The sequence below is a fragment of the Mus pahari genome, chromosome 11, assembly GCF_900095145.1.
Source record: "Mus pahari chromosome 11, PAHARI_EIJ_v1.1, whole genome shotgun sequence".
NCBI classification, from domain to species: Eukaryota; Metazoa; Chordata; class Mammalia; order Rodentia; family Muridae; genus Mus; species Mus pahari.
In genome coordinates, this window is record NC_034600.1 from 58,997,009 (window position 1) to 59,022,343 (window position 25,335).

At 45.9% G+C, this 25,335-nt stretch overlaps 1 protein-coding gene across 4 annotated transcripts in view; it reads right to left on the minus strand.

The window, feature by feature from the left end:
• Window positions 1-25,335, minus strand: part of Pdzd2 (PDZ domain containing 2) — a 369,377-nt gene that overhangs the window by 174,725 nt on the left and 169,317 nt on the right. Inside the window, exon 1 of one of the 4 annotated variants that reach the window (XM_029544120.1) lies at window positions 8,561-9,468. The exons of the other annotated variants lie outside the window; for them this stretch is intronic. The gene's annotated coding sequence lies outside the window, so the exon portion shown is untranslated. Of the gene's footprint in view, window positions 1-8,560; window positions 9,469-25,335 lie in introns of those variants that run through there. 4 annotated transcript variants of the gene reach the window in all.

A 25,335-nucleotide genomic window follows, 5' to 3' on the forward strand; every position in this document is an offset into this window, starting at 1 on the left:
TTGCTAAATGTACTCCAGACAAAAGCTCTCAACTACCCAACTGGAACTTCCCCTCAGAAGAAGGAAATTGGACTAGATACACTCTGGGATCCCTTTTACTTGAATATTCTGGTACTTTAGTCCTTTAAAAGACCCCTGATTGTGAAGGACATGAGTCCTAGTACCTAGCACAGTACATTACTTCCAACTGACTCTGGGCCATTAGTGACTGCATAGTGAACCGATGCCTATAAGCATACACACATGGTTATGAAGTCCATTAATACAGATACATGATAGCCACAAATCATGCACTTGTCTACATCTATTATTGGACCTCAGGAATTATAAATTGTTATGACTTCTGGTTGCCAAACATAGAAGAACATAGTATACTTCTCTATATAATTCTCTCCACCTACCCCACCTAATCTGGGACTTGGAGTTTAATAGAGAAGAATAATAGAAATAATATGATGCTAAGCAACTCTCACAATTCCATTCAGATGTGGTCAAGCCGATGACTTCAGTGTCTTAGAGACAGATTTGGTAATTAAGATTACATCAGTGCCCAACACAGTGGCATGTGTCTTTAGTTCTAGAGGGCAGAGCCATGCAATGTCTATGCGTACAGGACCAGGCTAACTACACAGTAAGTTCCAGCAAGGCAAGGCTACACAGCGAAACCCTGTCTTTAAGAAAAGATTGTATCAGGAAGAGAGCTCCCAGTCACCGTCCAAGAATCAGAAGCACACTAAAGGGTTGACTGTTAAAGAGTTTGATGCCAGGATGGTTTACAGAAGGACGCACAGGGCACAGCATTCAGAATTTAGCATCTCCAAAGCCGAAAGGCCAGGGGAGAAGGAAGTGGCCAAGCCAGACCGTATGGGAGCTGGGGCCGTGAGCACAAGCCACCCCTCAAGCCCTTGCCTTAGCTGTTGTCAAAGCCTCACCAAGTCTGAGAAGATCATGAGTGGGTAACGAACACTTCAACTCTCTCTTCTCATGCTGTCTATCTTCTGCCAGTTGGATTCCTATTGGCCGGATCCAGTCAGAAGCAAAAGGCAAGGGAACCCAATGTTAAGGGTCATAAACATGATTCTCTTGGTACAGAGAAAGCCAGAACATGAATTAGGGACCAGTGGAGGAGCAAGAAAGCCACCTATTATGCCATGTGCATACTGCATCTTTCATATGTATTTAGGACACACATGAGTGTATAAGCACATGCATCCATACAGATGGTGACCAGAACAGGATGTTGGGTGTCTTCCTTTAATGGTCCCCTCCTTACTGGCTTCAGACAGGGTCTCTCACTGAACTAGAAACTCAGTGTTTCAGTAAAGCTGGCTGGCCAGAGAGCTCTGGGGAAAACTCCTGTTTCCTCCCTCCAGGGCTGGGGTTACAAGTTCGCCAGTCATGTTCAGATTTTTAATGTGGGGGCTGGGGATTTGAACTCAGGTCTTCATGCTGAAAGGACTGTACCATACAATGAACCTAAATGCAAAGATCAAGGTCTTAACGATGTGTAAGGTTGAAGATGTACCCACTTCCTAAAATGCGAACTGTTTAAGTGTAAGTAACTTGAGAACATTTTTATTGACTAAGGCATAGTGAATTTGTTTATAAATGACCAAAAAGGGGAAACTGTCAGGTCACCCACTAACTAGACAAAATCATCTTATTATTTTCCTTTACCCTGTAGCTCTATGAGGCCCCCAATTCCAAAGATATCAAACTTCAAAGTGTGCACACTAACGCATTTTTCCATTTGTATTTTCTATCGGCCGGCAATTAAAAACAAGAATCTCAGAGGTCAGCCAAAAGTCTCAAACAATGAATGAGTTTGATATAGTATCTCTAGATGGAAGAGTGTAATAAGACATGTTATGAGAAAACACCTGGAAAATGGCCCTTGGCAGGCCACATTTCAGGGATCTATATTCTAAACAGCAACTCCCTGCCAACTAATGCTTAACTTTCAGCAGAGACCCCTGGAAACGGTTCCAAAAATATTCATGTCTCCCAGACGCCATAGGCTTTTAGGCAGGGTTCAAGTTTGAGCAAAGGGAATGTGGAACTCAGATGAAGATGGCGTCATCTCCTAGGGGTGGCCTACGGGGAGGTGGAGAGACGACAGAAGGAAAAAAAAAAAAAAAAAAGAGTTTCCGTGCCCGGGGGATCCTTGCACTTGGCTGGTGAAGGCAGAAGGGTCATGAGTTGCAAACATTCTGGGCTACATGAGACCCTATCTCACAAAACAACTCAGTCAATAAGATGTTCATGGTCACTCTCAAGTAGGAAGCATGTGTCTGAGATATCTCAGATATCAGAACCCATATTACGGCTCTGTACAATTCTTGGGAAGAGGTAGCTAGATTATGGTCTTTGGCTTTGTCAGGAAATACACCGCCATTAAAAAAAAAAAAAAAAAAGAATGAGTCGATAATGCTCTGAGAAATTGTTTATTCATTCACAACAATGTCTTCATTCCTGCTGAACACCAAAGAAGGTATAAGCGTGCTTAGGGCATGATGAATTACAGAGTAAAGCATGCACGTGCTTTAGTATGGCATGGGCTCTGAGTGAGACTAACAATGGAATCTCTGCCCCTTCATTGACAGGTTGACCACGTTGAACCACTTCTTTAACAAGTGTGGCTCCCCTGGAGCACCTTGTGAAATGGGGATAAGACTATCCTCAAAAGACCATGACGCTGGGTTGGCAAGAAGGCTCTGTGGCTAAAGGGGCTTGCTGTGTGAGCCTGAGGATTTGAGTTCCACCCCTAGAACCCACTTTAAAAAGTCAGACTCCACAGCATGCGGTCCCAGCGCTCCTGTGGCAACATGGGAAGCCAGAAAGAACAAAATCCTAAACCATGTGGGAGTGAGCCTACCCCAAAAGTTGTCCGCTGACCTCTACATGTGTGGTGTGGCATATGTGTGATACCCACGCCCCCCATAAGCAAACACATTCAGTTAAATTAAAAAAAAAAATTAAGATCCTCGTGTAGATGAGATTAAGTTCACACATGTGACATTGCAACAGTGCCTGGCAGGGACCAAGTACGCAGTAAATCTTAGCTGCACTACAGTATGAGGCAGTCTTCCCTAGAGCCTCGCTTTAGCTTTAAGGAGACCCTCAGATATCAGGAGACAATGGTGACTAGTGCAGTGAAGGGCATTCGCTTCAGGCTGGGGTTACATCAGGAATGGAGCCGCCCAGACAGGCCTTCCATTCACAAAACTAGAGCGGATCCCCACCACTGGTGCCAAACCGGAAAACACAGAATGACAGTCTATTTTCTCCTGCATTCTAGCCTTCCTGACACTGCCGAGGACTGTCACAGTTTATTTCGTCTTTAAAGTGTCCCCAAGTGTGTAGGGCAAATACCAAGCCTAGGGGACGCCATATGGTACGAAACCAGGGGGAAGGTAAGCCAGCCCTTGGCTTTTCTAGGTGGGATTGGTCTAGGTTTCCTCGTTGTGAGTCATTTAAACTTGGGTTTACTACAATCTATAACAGTCTCTCCCTGCCCCCAAATAGTTCAGTAGTTATTGTGACCTTCGGAGCAGGGTAAAAAAAAAAGATTCTTCTCATCTGCCTACAAAATAGGCTGAGTTGAAAGGAATCCTACTTGGAATCAATATAAGCATCAACCGAGGAGGCAGGCTGCTCCAATCTGAGCCCGTCTGCGGTTTCCCGGATGCCTTTCAGAGATAAGGGGAGGATGCCTGAATAAATCTCTACCTGGATCACTTTTGGTGACAAATGATACCAAACTCTGACTCAAAACAGCTTAAATAGAGGATGGGAAGTGAGGAGAGGGCAGGGCTCTGGGCAAGCTTTCCTGCTCTCTGCAATGGCCTTGGGAAGGTTGGCTCCTAGAGGCCAGTGTTTCCAGATAGCAGCGTGCTCAGAAAAAGACAAAAGAGAGCTATTTTGTATCTTTCTCTAAGAAACAAGCAAACCCTTTCTAAAACCTCCACACCATACCTCCTCATCGCCCAGGGCGCTCTTCCCGAGGTACCTGACAGAAGAGGCTGAGCACCGGAGGGAAAAGCACTTCCAGGTCCACACAGTTTTCTTTTTTCACCACTCACCAGGCAGGCAAAAACTGATGATTACAAAATGAACACAAACATGTCTCACAGAAGTCAACAACAGGTTGTGCCGCTATTCGCCAACTCGGAACTGTGTAAGCCAGAGCATCAGAAACTTGGAAATAGCCTTTGCTCCATGCTCATCACGAGCAGTAGCTTCTTGCACAATGGACTTAACAAGCTCCATCCAATCACTGACAAATCAGTTCCAAATTGCTCAGCTCAAGCCCAATAACCAAGTCATCCAGAGCCTTGGGCACCTTGCGGTATGACTGCTGGGTGCAATGGGTGGGTGTGTCCTGTTGGCATGTCCCTGGAGCACTGGGGCAAAAACACGGGAGGAAGAACTGAGGAAAATCTCAGAGCAAAGCTGGGAGAGTTGGGCCGGGACTCCACACAAACTGGCTGACAGTTCAGGAATGTTTTAAAGTTTGCAAAATGTTGAAGGGGTGGGGCAGCGGCAAGCTGAACTAAGACGGGGCTAACCAGGAGCGGTGACTGCAGCAAGCTTTGGGAAGCTGACAGACACATAAACTAGCAGTAATAAACTAGAAGTGCCTGACTCCCAGATGAGGGCAAGCTGATCCTAGTACAGTGGAGGTGGGGAGTGAGGGTGGAGGTGGGTCTAGAAGCCTACTTCATCCCAGCATCCCAGAGAGCCCTGGGAATTAGGAGTACCACATATCAATTAGACAAGGGCACACCCCAAATGCAGGTAGGCTGGCTGAGTGACCCCCAAACTGTCTCCTTTCGTCCTCAATTACAGGTGAAGGCCAGGAGTCTGCGACCTCTTTTCTCTGCTGTGTCAGAGCAGCTCTGGACAGAGCCACGCCAGTTGTAGCTGCTGGGTGGGGACCACCAATTAAACAGGGAAAGAGAAGGTCTCCAAGAGCAACTGTGACCGACTCCTCATTCCCTTCCCTTTGGAATCTTACTCCAAGAGATTTCCCCTCCCACAGAGGCTTGTCTCCATCTGGGCAGTTGTCCCAGGGTGGAAACTACATCAGCTGATGGGAGTTCTCCATTGACATCACCAGTCAGTCAGTTTTCAGTGGAGGCCCTGGAAGGCACTTGTGCAAGTTACTCAACAGTCACTGCCGTACACTAAATAAATAGCGTGCTCAATAAAACGCCATCCAAAACCAAAGCCCAGTCACCGCCACCTGGCCTTGGCGAGATCCTCTGCCATTCAGTTGCTGTGCAGACACATATGAAAAGGGTGCTGTGCGCCGGGCACTGCGTGCTCAGAGATGCTCGCTGCCCTGGGTCTCCTTCATAAGAAGGAAATGTTCCTCACAATCAACTTTATCCGCCCAGACTTTCCAATTAGCCTTTCAGGAATGGGTCAAGGATCATCAAGCATGTTAGGAAAGCCTTCACCATGGAAGAGATTTAAAAAAAAAATCAAAACAGTCAGGGGGAAATCAGAGGAAACAGAAACAATACAGGGAGGAGAAGGGGACTTCAAAGACAGTCTTGTGGGCTGTGGAGTGGAGATGCTTTTTATCCCTGAAACAATAGCAGGAGATTATAAGACAACTCAGAACCTGAAGGAGCTCTTGGGATTTAGAGATTTGACTGGCAGACATATAACTGGGAAATAGCATCTCAGAGGATAAGATGGGGACATTGCCCAGGAAGTAGAACTTTCAAAAGGGAAACAGGAAATGTAATAGAATAGGTAAGAGTTTAATGATTCAGTCCATTAAAAACTTCCTTCAAATTGATGGTGCTCCAGAAGGGAAGAAGGGGATTTTTAGATTTAAAAAGAACCTCTAGAAAAAAAAAAAAATGATTGCAAACACCAGGAAGAAGATTGACAGCTAACCCCTGAGCAGGGCCCAGAGACTGGGAAGAGCATCGTTTTGTTGCTGTTTTCCTGATTCAAATGGAAGAGATTTCCACTGTGGCCAAGTTCAACCCTATTCAACCTGACAGTCAGGCCTGGAGGCTCTCAAGACACTCATGTCATATGCACGTTTTCCTTGGGCACTATGGAATAGAACATAAAAGGCAAGGCCTGGGGGCTCAGATGATAAAGGATGTCCCATGCACAAAAGGAAGAGCGTGTCCCCAATATGATGATACAGGGACAGTTGTGATGGCGGTCTTCGAGGGTTTAGCTCCTTCTCCCAAACTTAAAGACATCCCTGCCCCGCTTTGCCTCATCACAGCTGCTGGCAAGTGGCTCTCGCTGCCTGATGCACCCAGCTTGGCTGGATGACAGCAAACCCAGAGTGCACTTAACCATTGAAAAATGAATAGGCAATGTTCAAGTGGCTGCCCTTGGGGCTGCCAAGGGCTAAGGGGATGGCTGCTGTCTTTTGTTATAGGTCTCACAAAGATAAGTGACTCTTGGGCTAAGCACAGTGGGTGGTATGCCTTTAATACCAGCACCTAGTAGGCAGAAGCCAATCTGGTCCTATACAGCAAGTTTGAGGCCAGCCAAGGNGNCCCCCCCCCCCAGTCCCAATCAATCGGTGACTTAAAATTATTTGTGACTGCGCTTCCATAAAGAAGGACACTTCAGGCTTCCAATCAGATGTTAGGATAAGAATCAGAAATAACATCTCAGAGAAGGCAGGGCTAAAGAGCATGTCCCAGGAGACAGGGAGGAATGGGAACCCCCCCCTTCAACAACTCTTTGGTATGAGGATCTTGGAGTGTCCAGACATCAGCAGCAATAGGGTAGATGCTCTTCAGAACGTGATGCGGTGCTGGGTGAATTATGGGAAACACACCAGGAGTACTTAGTATGCTTAGTACAATGATGCTAGGCACCTTTTACTGGTGAGAAGGGGGAGGCTGCCTAAATCAGACTCCCCAACCATCACAGTTAAACCCAGCAAAGCAGGCTGAGAGATTTGGGGCAAATCTTATAGGAACTGAGCTTATATTGGTTTCCCCTGACACTCTGCCCCCCAACATCCTATTTCAGCTTCTGGCTATGGTTCATCTAAGAACTCTGTTTTTTGAGGGGGGTATGTGTGTGTGTGGGGGAGGGAGGGAAGGTGAGACAGGGTTTCTCTGTGTAGCCCTGGTTGTCCTGGAACTTGCTCTGTAGATTAGGTTGGCCTCAAACTCTGAGCTCCACCTGCCTCTCAAGTACTGGGATTAAAGGTGTGTGCCCCCTCCCCCACTGCCTGGGCTCTTTCTTATAGAACCCAACAGAGCCTCCTTCTACAGAGCTCTGAATGTCACCTGGGGGTCCCGCTTCCTAAAGCGAATGTAGTTATTACTAAGGAGCTGAGAATTTTGCATCCCAAGTTACTTTGTAATTCACCTATAATGTGAGTTTATGCAAAAACAGTTAAATCACTGTATTTTATATAGATTATGCTCCCTGTCATATTCAGGTAGACCTGGTTTGTAGAAAAAAAAATTCAGGAGCTTTTCTCTCTGGGGCTGGAGAGATAGATGGCTCAATGGTTAAGAGCACTGGCTAGTTTTATAGAGGTCCTGAATTCAATTCCCAGCACCCACGTGGTACCTCACAACCACCTGTGGCGGAATCTGATGCCCTCTTCTGTTGCGAATGAAGACAGAGCACTCATATACATAAAATACGTAAATAAACCTTAAAAAAAAAAAAGAAAAAAAAAAGAAAGAAACTTTTCTCTTCATTTTTTACTCTTGTCATTTTAAGTCACTTCACTCTACTTCTAAGCTGCCAGCTGAATGAAGCAGGACTCTGTGATACAAAATGCCATCTTTGTCCAGAGACAGTTCACAACTATAACCCAGAACTGGAGACTTAGGTAGGAGGGTCACAAGTCCAAGGGTAGCCTGGGCTACATACTGAGTCCCTGGAAGAAAGGAAGGAAGGAAGAAGGAAAAAAAGGAAGGATCGACAAACATCCAAAAAATAGAAAAAACAAAAATCAAAACAAAACAAAAAACCCAACAAAACAAAACCAAACCCCTATCCTCTTTTTAAGTATTCTTCATTAATTTTTAACTTCTGGGTAATGTAGTCAAAAAAGTTTGCATAATCAGTGAATAGGGTTGTTGTTCAAGCACACTGTTTAGTAATTTGGGGCAAAGATCTGTCCCCAGAGGAGATGACAGCCTTGTATGTGGAAACATCCAAACTCTCCCTCTGGGAGAGGAAACCTTTGACTAACAAAGCTAACCAAAAGCCAGGAGAAAGGTACAAGGACCGAAGGACTGCTTCCACTGCAACACACACACACACACACACACACACACACACGTTGCCTCTTTACATCCAGTCATTGACAAACCAGTTCCAAATCCCTCTTCCCAGTGAATACAAACCACATTTTTTTTTTTGACTTCCCAGGCATGCAAACCCCCAAATAGAAAGTCACAAGCCGTCAGGTAGCCGCTCGTTTCAGGGTGGCTGTGGTTAAATTCTCACATTGGTAGATCCAGCCTCTGTGTGCATCTCAGCTCTCGAAAGGCCTGGGCTTTTTTTTTTTTTTTTTTTTTCCCCTTTTCTCCCGTTAGATTCTTACCTCCAGTTTCGAAGTCACCTCTAGAAGCTTTCTCTCAGATCTCTTCCCTCAGCTCCTCCTCCGGGAGCCTTGGGGACAGGAGCAGCTGGCCTCCGGGTAATCCGTTGGAGCTGAACTGAGTGAGCCCCGGAGACCTGTCATTAGCCCGAGCACCTGCTGGCAGCCCCCGGCACAGGGCGGGGCGGGGCGGGGCAGGCTTCGCGGGGACACTGCCCTTCCCAGGTCCCCCGGGCTGTCCTGCAGTCCCAAGCTCCGGCTCCTACAGGACTTCTCCAATGCTCCTCTCCGCGGGCTACGGATGTGCGGGAGGAGCCCTCCCTGCTCGGCGGGTGGAGGGGGTTATGAAAAGGCTGTAATGCAATCCTAGCCCGACTCTCACTTGTCAAAACTCCACGGCATTCCAGTGTCCTTTCCCCTTCACCCGGTCCTCTGCAGGGAAAAGGAAACCGCGCCCGGAGGAGGGTTGCACGGAGTTTGGGGTTTCTCTTTCAGACACTTTTGTTTACATATAGTGCGCGGGGAGCTTCCTGCGGTGAACGGGGGGGGGAACGCTACCCCACTCCTCAGCATCCAGATACCCCCACCCTGGCTGGGTTCTCCTACATGCTAAGAAGCTGCACCTCCTGACATCATTTCATGACTGCTCCGCTTCACCATCAGCAGAAGCCTGGTTTCTTGTGGGGACACATGAAACACCTCCCCCCCCCCAACTAAAATCACAACTATCCTACCCGGCGGGATGTCCGGGAACTTTCCAGAAACTCCAAATCGGATTCCTTCTGTTGGAATAACCAACCTCACCACCCCTGAATTACAATCGCCAGTGACTGCACGGCTAAAGCATTTCCTTTATACCTTCTCCGCTCGCCTGCCCCTCCCACCTTCTGCAGGGCTCAGTCAACAAGTCATCCCCGAGAGGCCGGAATGAGCTTGGGCAGCTCAGCCATTTCTCCAGCTGCAAACTGATGAGGAAGCCCGACCCACGAGGGCCAACTTGTTTATGTCACACCCACCGAAGGCTTCCTGTCTTAAATTAATGAGAATGCAAGAAGGCTTAGGAAAACAATGTTTGCTTTTCTTTAAAAGTAGGAGAGAAGGCCGAGGGGACCCCACCCACCCACCCAGCCAGCCCCATCATTCCATGGCTTTTCAAAACTTCAATTGTATTTTAGTTCTATATTTCCATTCCTAACACTTGTTGAAACGTAAAAGCTCTTGCTGTGCCAAACCTCAAACCATTAAAGGACCTTCTGCTTAAACAAAACACGTTTCACCTGGCTCTGAAGGGCTCCAACTTGGTGCTCCAGGCAGGAGTTGAGCTAGGGATAGAGTGAGCTCCCAGGGTTAAAGGCAGGAATGCCAGCACAAACCAGCTCACTGCAGCCCTGTGCCTCCCTCCTGGGACTTGCACCGACAGGCACACACCCTCCCAGCTCCTTGGACTTGTATCAAAACTTTGTACAGTTCTGCTTCACCCTCTATCTTCAAGCTATCGAGCTCTTCCTGAACATCCCGCAGCCCACGAAGGAAAATGAGATTTGCAAAGGGCAAATCTTTGGGAATTCGATGCGATTAATTATAATGGAGGAAGCCAAAGAAGGCCGCAATTCCCAGTACCATTACTGCCACTGGGATGGGTAATTAGAGAATAAGAGAGGCCAGCCCATGTCAAGTCAGGGCTGGAAGCCTGCCCACTCCCAGAAGCTGCCCAGGAGCACACGGTAAGTAATTACCAAAATGACCAATTACCAGTCCTCGGATTACCCCACCCCCACCCCAGTTGCTTCAGTCAGACCAGCATAAGAGCAAACCAGAAACAGGTAGGAAGGTCAGCCTGTGGCATTCCTTCTTTGACAGTTTATCTCAAAATGTGAGTCCCCGAAGCCAACTCCACCTGGTGGAGGTCCCTGGAACGCTGTGTGTCAGGAGTTTTGTGAGCCAATTCTTCAAAAGACCTCATGATTTCAGAAAAGGCTACTGCATTTCCACCCTTAACAGAAAAGCATCTAGCTTCCAGACAATAAGACTTTGTAAACTTTTTTTCCATTTGCAACTCCTTTTAGCTGGAGAAAGTGTTCCACAGTCTTGGATATGTAGGTGTATAATTTAGATATACAAATCAAACATTTACTGATAATACAGCATAAAGGAATTGACGAAAACAGTTCTTTGGTGGACAGGTAATTTTGCCTTTTATTAAAGGTGAAAGCAAATCTGTATGCTAATGAGATGGGTTAGCTTGTTTACTTTTTTACAGAAAGAATCAAATCTTGCAGGACACTGGGTACCCTAAGCGGTTTCCAGAGTTGTTTGATATGCTATAGTCAGCGCCCGAGGCAGCTGTTTCACATAAAGAGCAGGCCAGGTGAGGCGGAGAGAGCACCTTTAATCTCAGCACGTGGAAGCAGAGGCAGGCAGAGGTCTACGTGTTTGTGGCCAGCCTTGTCTACAGAGTGAATTCCAGGCCAGCCAAGGCTATGTAGTGAGACCCTGTCTCTAAAAAAAAAATTAAAGCAAAAAATATAGCATAAAATGGCAGAAGTATGTTTAGGGCATTTCAGAAGTTGCTGCAAGTTCTGTCCTAATTCCAAGCCATTATTCATTTAATTTTATTTTCATGAAACACAATCTTGCAGCCTAAATGATACATTTTAAAAATCAAACATTATAATAGAATCCAATCGAAAAGACATACTATTAATTTGATACTTATATTCTAAGAAATGATTGTAGGAAAATTTGATCTGTTTTCTATAATTGAACCATTATGGTTGTAGACAAGCAGGAAGCTTTGTAGAGTCAAAACACCGCAGTTCCTATCATAAACAGCCTGGGCGGAGGTGTGTCAGCAGAGTCATCATTGTGTCGTGTGTCACACACACAGTGTAGAGTGCTTGTGTTACCATGTCGTATGATGTGTGCTGAGAATACAGGTCAGTGTGTAATGTGCCTTCGGTTCAAGGGGCCCTGAGTTTGACCTCCAGCACCTATGTAAAAACAAAGCAAAACGAAACAAAACCCAGACATGGTAGGATGATGGGACTGCAGACTGAGACAGGAGGACTCCTGGATTTGCTGGACAGCCAGTCTAGCCTAATTGGCAAGCACAGGTCCCAGGAAAAGACTCCTCAAAAAAACAAGCTGGACAGCTCCAGAAGTGTCACCTGGGGTTGTCTTCTGACATCCACATGCATGAACACACACATACACACTCAAACACATACACACATAGTCACACACACATACACACACATACATACTCACACACATATACAGTCATACACACACATACACATACTCACACACACATACTCACACACATATACACTCACACACATACACACACTCACACACATACATATACTCACACACATATACGTACACACACATATATACACATACACACAGAAACACACATACACACACTCGCACATACACTCACACACACATACATACTCACACACATATACAGTCATACACACACACATACACACACTCACACACACATACACACATACACGTATACACTCACACACATACACTCACACATATACTCACACACATACACGTATACACTCACACATATATACACATACACACAGAAACACACATACACACACTCNCANANACACTCACACACACATACACTCATACACACACATACATATACACACACATACACACTCACACACATACACACACACACACAGAGTGGGGGTGACGAGGGATAGCACTGGAGAGCACCAAGGATACACTGAAGTTGCAAGATGCAACACAAGCAACCGCCTCAAATTCTTTGATTTTGAGTTCATTTTGGACACTGGGCATTAAGAAACCTTTATTATTTCCAAGTTTTCCACTTCCCTGCAATGTGTTAGGATGAGGTCATGACCCACAGGTTAGGAAAGTTGGGGTATCATGGACATTTGCATTCCCTCCCTTCCCCTTTCCAGCTTTCCCACCCAGGTGGACATTTTGTGGGTACACCAGCATCTTTTCACAAGACCTTTCAGTATCCTTCGAGTTCCATGGGAGCTAAGCTCAACTTGAATTATGATTTTCTAATAATTCCAGTAGCGCCTTTTCCTTTTTGACTGTCTTTCTGGTTGAGCTTCATGTGTTAGCATCTCGCTTTCTCCACACCTTCCAATCCGGTACAGAATTTATACTGGGTAAATCTGTGCTGTTTATAGTAATCTACAGTTTCAAGGATAATGCAAATAAATAGCCCTCCTCCCCACCAAAGATCAGTGCAGGGTGTGTGTGAGCTGGAGGATTAGCAGTTGGTCCACATCTGCATAATGTCTTAGTGTCAGGAGAGCTTTGGAAAACATACGACATTCTCATCAGCCTGACAGAAAGATAGGAACTGGGATGGCTGTCCCTCCCTAGGCTTCACTTCTGACTGGAAAAGAGATCAACGGCTCAGTAAACAAAGGAGGGCTTCAAGTGTGCGCCATGATTTTATCCTGGATCTGGTTTCAATAGTACGTGAAATCTCTGTGTGTGTGTGTGTGTGTGTGTGTGTGTGTGTACACCCAGAGACTATGAATAACCTGAAGCCAAGAGGGAATCACGGATACGTTAAGAAAATCCAAAAGTAGCTTCAACACGTTAAGGAAATGGCTCATTAAAGACAGTTTGGGGTTCAGCATGATGGCTGATTACCAAATTGTATCCTCAGAGGTGATAATCAGCAGGGACGGGCACAAATGCGCTTAGTGTCTTGGTTCAAGGGAAACTGTAAGAGATCAAAGCGGGTCATGCATTGACTAAGAATTTGCCTGGGAGATTGACGGGAACCAGGCGACACAGTATTAGAATGGTCACAATGGTGAAACGCCTCCTGACAACAAAGTGTACCACGGCTGGCTCCCTGTTTCATGATAACAAATTTGACAGCAGACACATTCTTACAAGGGAATACGTTCAGTCTGGGGTCCTGTATTTAAAAGAAGATGTGGAGACACTGGAAACGTTCCAAAAGAGAACTGAAAATGATTAAGGAGAGAGAAAAATAGAACCAATGGAGCAAGGTTAAAGGACCTGGAGTTGTTTAGTCTGTGTGGAATGAGCGCCTCGTGCAAACTTAACAGAAGTCTTCTATAAAGAGGATGCAGGCCATCTGTTCTCCATCTCTACAGAAGACAGGAGAGGTAGGAGACTAAATACACCATTAAAATGTGGGTTAGATATAGAGAAGACATGCTTATCCTAATACACACCAGCTTAACGTAAGAACAGCCTCTCATTACATCCCTGATAATCTTCACTTAGCAGCCCGCCATTCTGTGTGAGTCTTGCATGATTAGTCTTGCATTGAAGAACTGCCCTGATTCCCTGCTAGGACTGCTAGAACTGAAGTTTCTGTGACTCCATCCGATGTGAGAGCAAAGGTCCAGATGGCCTTCCGAGGCTGTTATGAACTCCCAAGAAAAATGCCATGATTTGCCCAACCTGGACCTCTGTGTTTGGGTGGGCACCTCTAAGAATACACCCGTCCTTGTTTACTGAATCTAAGTATATTTCATAGATCCACTCATATGTAAACTGTTTATACCTGTAGAAAGCATAGCTTCATCAACCCAGTAGTTGATGAGAGCCATGAGTTACTAAGCTCTTACTAGTATTATGTTGGCACCATGACCATTGTATTTTATCTCACTTAGGTTCTGCAGTGTCTCTGTGAAGTAGGAGTAATTGTTGGTTTTATGTAACACAAAGAAACTGAGTCACAAAGTGTTTAAGTAACAAGGCTAGTAAATGTCGGAGCCCCAATTCAAGTCCATTTAGTGTGACTCAGAGGGGTGTGCTTAATCACCATGCCTCCAGTTCTCACCATTAAGTGTTCCTTCCCTTGCAGTGGGAGGCGATATTGAAAACCAAAACAGAGTTCCCCAAGGTGAGCTCAGACCGAATCTAGAGAATGAAATGGTCTTTCCCCAGTACAACCGTAGAAGGGAAAGATAGAGTCAGTCCCTGACGAAGAAGGTACCTGACTATCCAAAGGACAAACCAAACTGAAGAATCCAAACAAAATAAAACAAACTGAAACCAAAATAAATAAATAAATAATAAAACCTAGGGGCTGGAGAGCTGACTCAGCAGTTAGAGAAACTTTGCCGCTCTTGCTGACGACGGGAGTGCAGTCCCCAGCACCCACATGGTGCCTCACAGCAGCCTGTTAGCTCTAGTTTCAGAGAAGCTATGCTTCCTTCTGATCTTCATGGGTACCACACTGTACACACACACACACACACGCACATGCACATGCACACGCACATGCAAGTGTACAGATACGCATGTAGGCAAAAGAGTCATACACATAAAATAGATCTCTAAAAGTAGTAATCATTCATTTAGAAGTTAAGCTTCCATAACTGAATAAATACTAACGTGTTGTGTTCTGAGGCCCTAAGACAACTTAGAATTAGAATGAGATTCCCAGGTTGCAAGGCTCTTGACAGTCATTTCCTAGGCTTCTCATCCCACATCCTTTATGAGGTTTCAAACCCAGTGGTGTCTTTTGGTTTAGCATCCATGAGAACACACAAGGCTGGGTCACGTCTTTCCCAGTGGCAGCTACTTTTAGATCAAAACAGGCTTTGTAAGGAGGCCCTGTTGAGTCCTGGTGTTTATCAACAAGGGATGAGTCACATGAATGAAACTGACATCAAAATGATTTTTTTAGAAACGCAGATGAACTTCACTCAAACACAAAATAAAAAGCCTTGATCCCACTCACTCCTAACGGCAGATATTTCCCATTAGGACAATTTATCCTGCGTCTATAAACAGATAGAGACATCACTAGACAAGTGTTTGCTAGCACATCTAAACCTTATGTAACTATAAAAAGCCCGAGAGAAACAGCAAGCGGAAATTCCCAGGAGAAGATTCCCCAAGATCCCCGGGCACATCCAGGCAGTGAGCTCTCCATAGATACAAAGTCAGTGGCTGTCCCTGCGCCAGGTTCTAGAAGAATCCTCATGATTCTGACAGAGAACCCATTGGCAAACGATACCCATTAACTAACAACGCTAATCCTCCCCAGTCAGCTGACATAGCAAGAAGAGTGGTGACTTACAGTTGTAAGTTGACTGGAGCATGAATCAGAAAGGTCTTCAGTTAGCGTGACTATCTGGATAGATTCATGAGTAGCATCTCAAGAGAGGCCCACACTGTCTCTTTCTCCCTTTGAAACCTTCCTGGGAATATGGTGTCAACATGACTCCTTGCAGTGCTCACAGAGGTACTCAACCATCTGCGATGGTAACTGACCCAAAGATAACAACCTGTAATCTTTCCATGCATATAGTAAGGGGGACTGTGGGTGCCTACAGGACATCTTGGCAGGCTTCCATTCAAGCGCTGTTATTTACAGCAAGAATTCGGATCTCTAGTGAAATACAGCAGAATCGAATGCTAACAACCCATCCTCCATTGGATACACAGTGCTTGGTATCCACATCTTATCTTGTGCCAAGGCCATAGTCAGAGAGACCTATTGTTTTAGACCCTAGGAGGGTGCCTACCTCACTGTACCAGTCAACCTGGTACCCACAGAATTGCAAAGACCATTCTAATGTCTGCAGAAAGTGTTCCATGGCCTCCCCAGCCGGCTGCTATGTCTCTCTTTTGAGCACTCTCTATCACTGATTTTCCAGTAAACTCATTGTAACTTAACTTGGTTCTTCCCTTTCTCCTACATTCATCTCTGAGGGATCTCTATCTATTCAAAGATGTTATGGGAAAAGAAAGTTTAAATCCCACAACTATTACCCACAGAGCTTTGGTTGAGTTACTTAACGTTTCCAACTCTCATGGTCAAGCTCCTCTACTTAGGCTTTTCAAAGAAGGAAGATTAAAGTCAGAAGTGCATGGAATGCAATGGAGGAGCTAGAGAAAGTACCCAAGGAGCTGAAGGGGGCTGCAACCCTGTAGGTAGAACAACAATATGAACTAACCAGTACCCCCAGAGCTTGTGTCTCTAGCTGCATATGTAGGAGAAGATGGCCTAATCGGCCATCATTGGGAAAAGAGGCCCCTTGGTCTTGCAAACTTTATANGACCCAGCACAAGGGAAGGCCTGGGCCAAGTAGTGGGAGTGGGTGGGTAGGGGAGCAGGGGCAGGGTGGGGGTATAGGGAACTTTCGGGATAGCATTTGTAATGTAAATAAAGAAAATAATTAAAAAAAAAAAAAGAAGTGTATGGAATGACATCTGAGAATGTAAGCCTGGGACTCGCACTCAGGACCCATTTTGCATCTTTCCCCCACTGTATAAAAGATGTGTAATATCTGGAGATGTTTCTGTAGTCATAACCACTGGGAAGAGTGCTTCTGGCATCTAGTGGGTAAGGGGTCTGAGATGCAACTATATATCCTCCGGAACACAGAGCGGATCTCTCAGTGACTTCCCATTTCAAAGCATGAAGGGTACTCCAGCTGAGAAATGATGTCCTGAGCCCTTAACAAGCCACAGAGAATCTTAGCTTTCAGCCTCTTCCTTTAGTTCCTTTCCTACCATGCAGTACTAACACTAGGAGCTCTAGCAAGCTGTGCTATATAAGCCCATGCATACATGTATGTACAATGTACATACATGTATACACTGTACATACATGTATACACTGTACATACATGAGTCCTGCTTTGCTGTTGATACCCAAGCTGGGGGGGGGGGTGGTGTGGAGGGAAAGACCCGGCCACAGCAGAGTCTTTACGGAGCCAGATGACCGCTGTATGCTGAGCCCCCAGGGTAAGTAGTCCTGATGAGAAACCAGTTTGTTATGGGAACCAGTTAAAGGAAGTCTGAGCTGACCTTAGGGGAACCGAAGCACTGAGACAAAGGGTACTTCTCCCTGGGGCTTCCTTAGTGACTGCCTATTGTGTTGTGGTCATTCCCTCAGCAATTGTCTGCCCATTCCAGAGCATCAGTGCAAGAGACGCAAGAGCCAGGAGGCCACGGATGGATCTGTTCAGTCTCAATCCTGACCCACTGGCCCCTCCTACAACAACCTAACCTGGAACCTCGGTCAGCTTCAACCAAACGAATACTTGCAAGATGACAGATGAGAAAATGTGGTGGGAGAGGAAAGGACATGCAGCTGTGACTTGGGGACTTCAAGCTGGTTCAGTCAAATAAAAGGCTGCACTCCTAGATAGCACATAAATCACTTTAACAGAAACCAGAGGAGGAGAGGGAGACTTCCACCCTCCCCCATACTCCAGACTTGATGACAACATTTTCTATTTCTGCCTTTTACGGCCAGAAGACACGGGTGGTTTCTGTGTGGCTGGGTAGATGAGAAAGTGTGAAGCGTAACTGTCTTCAGTCATCTTTGGGTACCTGGGGGGAGAGGATGAACTGCCAGCCCAGGACTTGTGCAGACACAAGATTGCTCTTACCACAGTCCTGAACAGTCAATGCTTTGTCTCTAGCTGTTGTCACCTGGGTAAGTCGTACTCCCCTCTCAAGGCTCAGTGTAGATACCACTTTCTCCAGGAAACCCGCCCCTAGGACCTTTATAGGGCCTTCCTTGGTTCCTCATTGGTAGCCTCCCTGTCAATCATCGATCCGCTCACTCTTGGAGACTGTATGCTCTTTCAAGGAAGGTCAGCCAGCCTTGTTTATTGTTTTATTCCAGAACCTATCTCTGAGCCTGGGGCAAACAGGCACCTGATGACTACTGGTTGAGTGAGTTTCAACCATTTTGGTCAATATTCATTTCTGAATTTACTGAGTGCCTATTAGGAAAAAGGCACAGGGATAGACATGAATTGTGGGTCATAACAGGTACTCAGTAGATTCCGGAATGAATATTATCCCAGCATGGTTGACACTCAACTTTTTCAACCAATACTCATCACACCAGGCACAGAGCTGGGTCCTGGGTAAACAACTACTAACTTCCCAACATTGACAATATTGACATTAAAAAGAACTATGGCTACGCTGGTAGGATGGCTCAGTGGGTAAAGATACCTACCACCAAGCCTGATGACCCGAGTTCAATCCCCAGGACCCATACAGTGGAGGGAGAGAACCAATTCCCTCAAGTTATTCTCAGAACTCTACAGGCATTCTATAGCACAGGCATTCGGCACCCACCTCTCCATCACACACAGAATGAACAAACGTAAGTAGTTTCCTGCTAAACTCTCTATTTGTGTGTTTGTTTACTATTGAGACAGGTATCCCAGACAAGCCTTAGACTTGCTACAATAGCTCAGGGTGACCTTGAACTCCTAACCCTCCTGCCTCCCCTTGCCATGTGATGTTATTATAGGCATGCATATCTGGTTTATACCATGCTAGGGATTGAACCTGGGACTTTGCGCACGCTAAGCAAGCACTGTATCAACGGAGCTTCATACATGCCCAGACCCTATATTTTCTTCTTCATCATCCCCGAACCATGATCCTTGAAGTACAGATGAAGAAAGAAATCGAGCCACGCACACACCTCAACGTAAAAGAATCTCTGAAATTTAACATTCAGAGTCTATTTAAACATGCTTGCTGCTTCCCGCCTAAGCAAAGGTTACCTGTACGTTCAACCCCTGAGCCTGCTGATGGTCTGGAGTGTCCCTCCACGCTTCATCTCAGCTGGAATTTACTTTAAAACATTTGGGGCCAGACCGATTTCAAGCAATGCCAACCACATCCTAAGCCCTTGAGACAGTAATGTTTGAAGGACACTTACCAGGACTCGGCCCTCTCTGGCTGCCTCAAGCACTTGAAATATCATTATCCAAATCTTCGGCAGAAGGTTTCTGCAGTTTACCAAACTAGAAGTCAGAAATCTTCTCTTCACCTGTCTAATTTGAGATTGTTAAGAGACTTGGTGAGAAAGGTCTGTAAACACCCCTAATGTTGTTAGCTGGGCTCTATGAGTCAATTTTACCAGTTCCGGCAAGCCAGCTTTAGTTATATAGACAGACCAGGCCACCCCACCCCCACCCCACCCCACACCCCCAGTGATTCTGTTACTGGGGCTGATGACCAAGTCTTCCTTCAGACCATTGCTGAGTGTTCTGCAGGGTGAACCTGATGAGAAGAAAGGTTCGTTGGAGATGACCCCAGACTAAGAAAAGCAGGTCCCAGGACCGGTTCTGCACCTGCTTGCAGATACCCACTGCATCTGGCCAACATTCAGGATTGACTTTCACACCAATTCGCTACCTGGTACTGGGGTCCTAGGTCAGGGATGCACGGTTCTCAACCTCTCCTGCTAATTTCAAGCTATTAATGCTGAATAATGGCTAGCTACCCGGCTCAGGTGGGTATGTGACAGGCATTGTCCTACCTTGGTGTCTTAGGGAAAAAAACTCATGTATGTTTCAACACTCAAGAGGCTCGCTCCTACCCCCTGCACTTCAAACGTTTTCTTGATAAACCATCCCCTGCCCAAGACCTTTAAGAGCTGCAGGTAAGCTGAGAGCCTGGAAGAGAGAGCTCACATACGGAGGTAGGACTCAACCTCTTGCTTCAGTGGCCACACAGTGATGAGCACTCAGTAAACAGTGTATACCGGATGACAGAGTTCCCTGTGTACCAAAGTGACTTCCTTTTCCTACTTCCCTGTCACGGGTCCCCTATGCCCAGCCAGCACACCTCTTCCGTATCTCCTCTGCTGAAACATTCTCTTTTCTCCGACTCCTTTCTTCATCGTAGAGGGGACTTCCAGATCCTCCCACATCAAGCCCGCCTTCTGGTATCGGTAGCTCTTAAATACCACCCCCCTCCCTGCTCCTTTCTCCCACTATGGCTCAGCTGACTTCACTACTCCATCTTATCAAAACTTGAGATGAGTTCCAGCTTCCCGAATCCTCACCAACACTCCCTGGAACTTTTCCCGTAATTATTTTACTCGTGGGGAGTGTTTAACCACTCCAACCAGATGTCCTAAATCCATTTAATTATTTACTAAGTATACAATGAAAGAGCCCCCTGACTGAGGGAAATCTTCGTGAACTCCTCTGACTAACCTGACAGAGTCTGTTTTGTTTGTTTGAGATGAGCTCTCGCTATGTTATCCACACGTAATTTATTATTATTATTATTATTATTATTATTATTATTATTATTATTATTATTTCCCTTTTTTGAGATAGGATCTCACTACGTAGTGTGTGGTCTCCAAGCTGTGACCCACCTCACCCAGCCTCCCAAGTGCTAGGATTACAGATGTGAGCCATCACACCTGGCCTGATGCAAAATCTCACTCAGACTTCAGCCCACTAATAAGTGTTCCTAACGTCAGTTGGAGACGATCTGATTGTTCTCTTCTGAGACAGAACACCAGGACAATGTGGAGCTCTGCCCTTGTGTCTGCCTCCCTTGCTTGAACCCCACACTCAAGCCCCTCTCGTGCTGAACCAAAACCAAACCAAAACAAAAAATACGTTCCAGCCCACAGAGGTGGTCGGCTCTGCTTGGCCCCTGAGAATTGTTTCTGAACAAAGCATTGTCAGATGAACCCACTGCCGCTGCTGTGTGACCCTGTAGGCCTGGCCCATGCCCAGTCTTTCCAGGCGGCTCCAATATCGAGCACCGCATCCCTGTGAAGGGTCTCCTATAGACTCTTAAGTAGATCCAAAGTTACAGAGTATGCCAGAGGCTGCCCCATGTACCTACAGACACAGCTAGCATGTCTGGTGCCTGGGCTCATTCATGTGCTGGCAGAGAAAATACAAGGGACTCGGTTAATTTAAATTACAGATACAAATACATATATTTCTATCCCATCTCCTAAATATTACATGCGATTTTTATTTTTTCATTTATTTTATGTATATGAATACACTGTAGCTGTCAGACACACCAGAAGAGGGCATCAGATCCCATTACAGATGGTTGTGAGCCACCATGTGGTTGCTGGGAATTGAACTCAGGAACTCTGGAAGAGTGGTCAGTGCTCTTAACTGCCGAGCCATCTCTCCAGCCCACCCACCCCCCCTTTTTTATTATTGACTAATCTGGTAATATTCATTTGTAACTGCTATTTGTTTTTTTTATAAAAAGCTCTTTTACATTCAATAGGTGAGTAATTTTACACACACACACACACACACACACACACACACATCTAATGCCTTGTTAAAAACCAGAAGCCTTGAAAACAGCCATTGTGGTATCTGTCTTTCACCGATGTTTCCCTACAAGGAGAGGGTTAATTGCTTTCTTTACAACCAAGTTGAAGCCCCTCACCTCTCCCTCGCCTTCCTCACTCAGCCTGTAATTCTCTCCCCAGGGCCACTCCTGTTAAGTTCAGCCACCGTAACCCTTCTTCTCTTCCCAAGCAATTACCATTCGACTGTGTGTTTCACCTTGACTTGCTCTCTTACGATGATGTATCAAAACATCTCCTGGTACTAGTCACTGAGCCACATTAAGGAAATACTGAACGGGTATGGAGCGACCCCCATCCTTCTGAATTGACATCAAGAACCAGATTCCTGTTCCTAACCACTCCAGGATCTCTGACCATGCCCACCATTTCTCTCCATCCACTAGAGAGGTTCCTACTTGGAGAGAGCAAAGGACCAGGTGAAGCTTTGAGTTCTTGTCTATCGAATGAAAAAACCCAGGTTCTTCTCCAAGCTTCAGGAGGTACCTCAACCGATCGAAGCCATGTTGTTGACCCATAGCACTATCTATACAAACCAACCTAACTCTAGCTAAAGGATGATGAACCCATGTATAGATGCACTCTAAGGGTCTAGAGGGGGCCATGCAAGGTAAACCAGGATTGCATGTGAGAGCGCTGCAGCTAGAAGGGGAGTAAGCAACAGCTGGCGGAGTTCTAGGAGGACACCTGGGGAGGGAGGACATCACTGAGAGCAGGGAGAGTTGTTACCGTGCCAGGGAGGTGGGAGCACCTTGAATCATCAGTCATGAAAACACTGTTAAAGGCAGTCATGGTGGTAAAAACCCTGAGTGATATCATTGCCATTAGTAAGACGTAGTAATTGGTAGTAAAAGTCGAGCGAGCGTTCATTAGATATCCTAATAAATGGTTTCTATCATGATACGAGTATCATCTCTTTCATCTGGCCATCTTTGCACCCACAAGGAAGGAACAGCACGTATTATTACACCCACTCCTCAAGGTAATGGGAATGCAGCCACAAAGTTGGAACTTCTGGGGCCACTGGGATGGCTCAATAGGTAAAAGTGCCTGCCGCACATACCTAGTGACCTGAGTTCGATTTCCAGAGCCCACTTAAATGTGAAAGGAGAAACTCCACAAGGAATGCCCTCTGATACAGGCACTGTGGCATGTGCGCCCACCCCTAACCCCACTCTTCAGAAACCCCAGCTTTCTGACTTGGGTCCAGGGTACCTCCCTTGTCCACGTGGGAACTGGCAGAGCCTAGACAGGGAGCTGCTTTGGGACTTGTCTCCATACCCTGGAAGGATGTGCTGTTGTTTGGGTGCAGGGCTGCCAGGGCAAGGCTGACATAGAAGCAGGCGGATTGGGTTTCTGACCTCCCTCACTGGTCTGCATTCTCTCATTTATACCCGAGAGTAACACAGTTACTTACCTTGTAGAGGGGCCATGGGCTCTGATGTGCTGGCATGCTAAGCATGCCGGCACCTAACTGTAAAAGCGCATATGCATTTGTTTGAACAATGAGTATAATTGTGGGTTCAGAACTCAATTGTGTAAAGGATTCAAATATATGCAGATCCTCACCACAACAGGAACAAGAGGGAAGGGGAAGCTGGTAGTCTTCCAAAGGTACCACAAGGCATCTCAAGTTATATGTTTTCAGAACTGACAAGAGAACGTTACAAGTTAATAACAGCTCCCGCTCGCTGAGTGTTCATCGTGTGTCACGCACAATGTGTGATGAGTCTTCACATACATATCTTTCCTCTAATTCTAGATAGTGTTCTCTTTATCCCCTTTTATAGAGAGAGACTTTGGAGCTAAGAAATTGTACGAAGTCACACAGTTCATCTATACTGGGGTCAAGGTTCATCAAGTCCATGAACTTAAGGGTATAAAGACCACCAAACCCTATCTAGAGATAAATGGATAAATACTGTGTGTATTTGTCACTATGTAAGTGTCCAATTTAGAAGAATCGTCACCTAGCACATCACCGCGGTGGGATGGCTTTTTTTTTTTTTTTAATGCTTTCCTGCATTGAATACACACAACTTTGTAACTGAAAATGTTTGTCAGTTGCTAAGCATGGCAGGCTACACCTGGGATCTCTATACTCAAGAGGCTGAGGTAGGAAGGTTGCTATCAATTTAAAACCAGCCTGGGCTACATAAAGAATGTCAGGCCGCCATTTGAGATCCTGTCTCAAGCAACCTAGAAGCAAACAAACAAATCTGCAAAATACTTCTTAATGTGACAGCAAAATGGGGTTTCAAACACAGGAACACAGGGGCTGAAGAGATAACTCAGCGGTTCTTACAGAGGACCCCCCCAAGTTAGTTTCCTGGAACTCATATCAGGTGGCTCACAACTGCCTGCAATTCTAGTACCAGATGACCTGACACCCATTTCTGGACCCAGTGGTCACCTGCACCCCACCCTGACACGTACTTTTTAAAAAATAGGAAAATGACTATTCTTTGCATGCATGGGAAAGTGCGAAGAACGCTATAAATACTCACAGTATACTCAAGCTTCCTTATAATTAACCCTCAGGGATCACCACCCCTCAAGAAACCATCACAACCAAATGATCTTAGGAATAAAAACTATATTTCTCTTTGTTCTCTGAAAGCTCAGGTTTCATGGCTCTGCCTTTGGGGCAGTAGATCTGAGTTCTAAACCTCGAACTTGCTCATGGTTACAGTAACAATATTAGCCCAATAAACTGCCAGTTATATGCTTCATAATACCAGCCAAGGGTTCTTAAAACCGGTGGCCTTTGTTTACACAATTTTCCCTTTGCACTATTATTTATAACTTAAGAGCCAAATGCCTGTCTTCTCTAGCCACTGCTGAGGTCAGAATCATGGAAGTGCACAGCGGCAAACATCCGTCATAACTGCTCCAAACTCTCCAGTCTTCTACAAGGAGATCTGTGATGATAAATGAAGATGCTGGCAGCCTTGTGAACAGAACACAGTCTTCAGAGATGACCTCCATCGGGAAGGCAAGGAAATGAAAGCAAATGTAAGAACCTCAAATGTGATGACCTCTTCCTGTTTTTCTGAAGCTGTAATGACGCTGGACAAGGTACAGGAAGTCCTGTCCCCAGAGCAGGGCCCCCACCTCTTTCTGCTGGGAATTCGCTCAAGGGTCCTCTCAGGTGAAGTGACCTGGGGTGGCTGGAGGCAGGTGAGACGCCGAGGCTGAGGCAGCTTCGGTTCCTGCCTTCCCCATACTGCTGAGTGTGGAGCTATGGTTATGAAAGATTAAATGAACCAGGCGTCTGGGTGTGCACAGCCATACCTTCGTCACAGCTGGCCTCCCTGTGACGGAGATGTTCTGACTGTGCTGGGACATGAAGGCGGCAGGGGTCTTCTAGTCAATTTGCATTACTACGGGGATATTACATCCATGGGAATTCACCACTGAGAACCCGGGGGTTGGGAAGGATGGAGATACAACTTGAGCTCTTTTGTCTTTGTTTTCAATCAATTTTTAGAGAACAATGCCCCCACACAAGTTGTAGAGGAGTCACCTCGTGGTGAACTTTGGTTTTCTTGTTATTGTTTTTCTTTTTAAAATTACATTTACATAGTGTGTGTGTGTGTGTGTGTGTGCGTGTGCATGCACATGCATGCACTCGCACTCG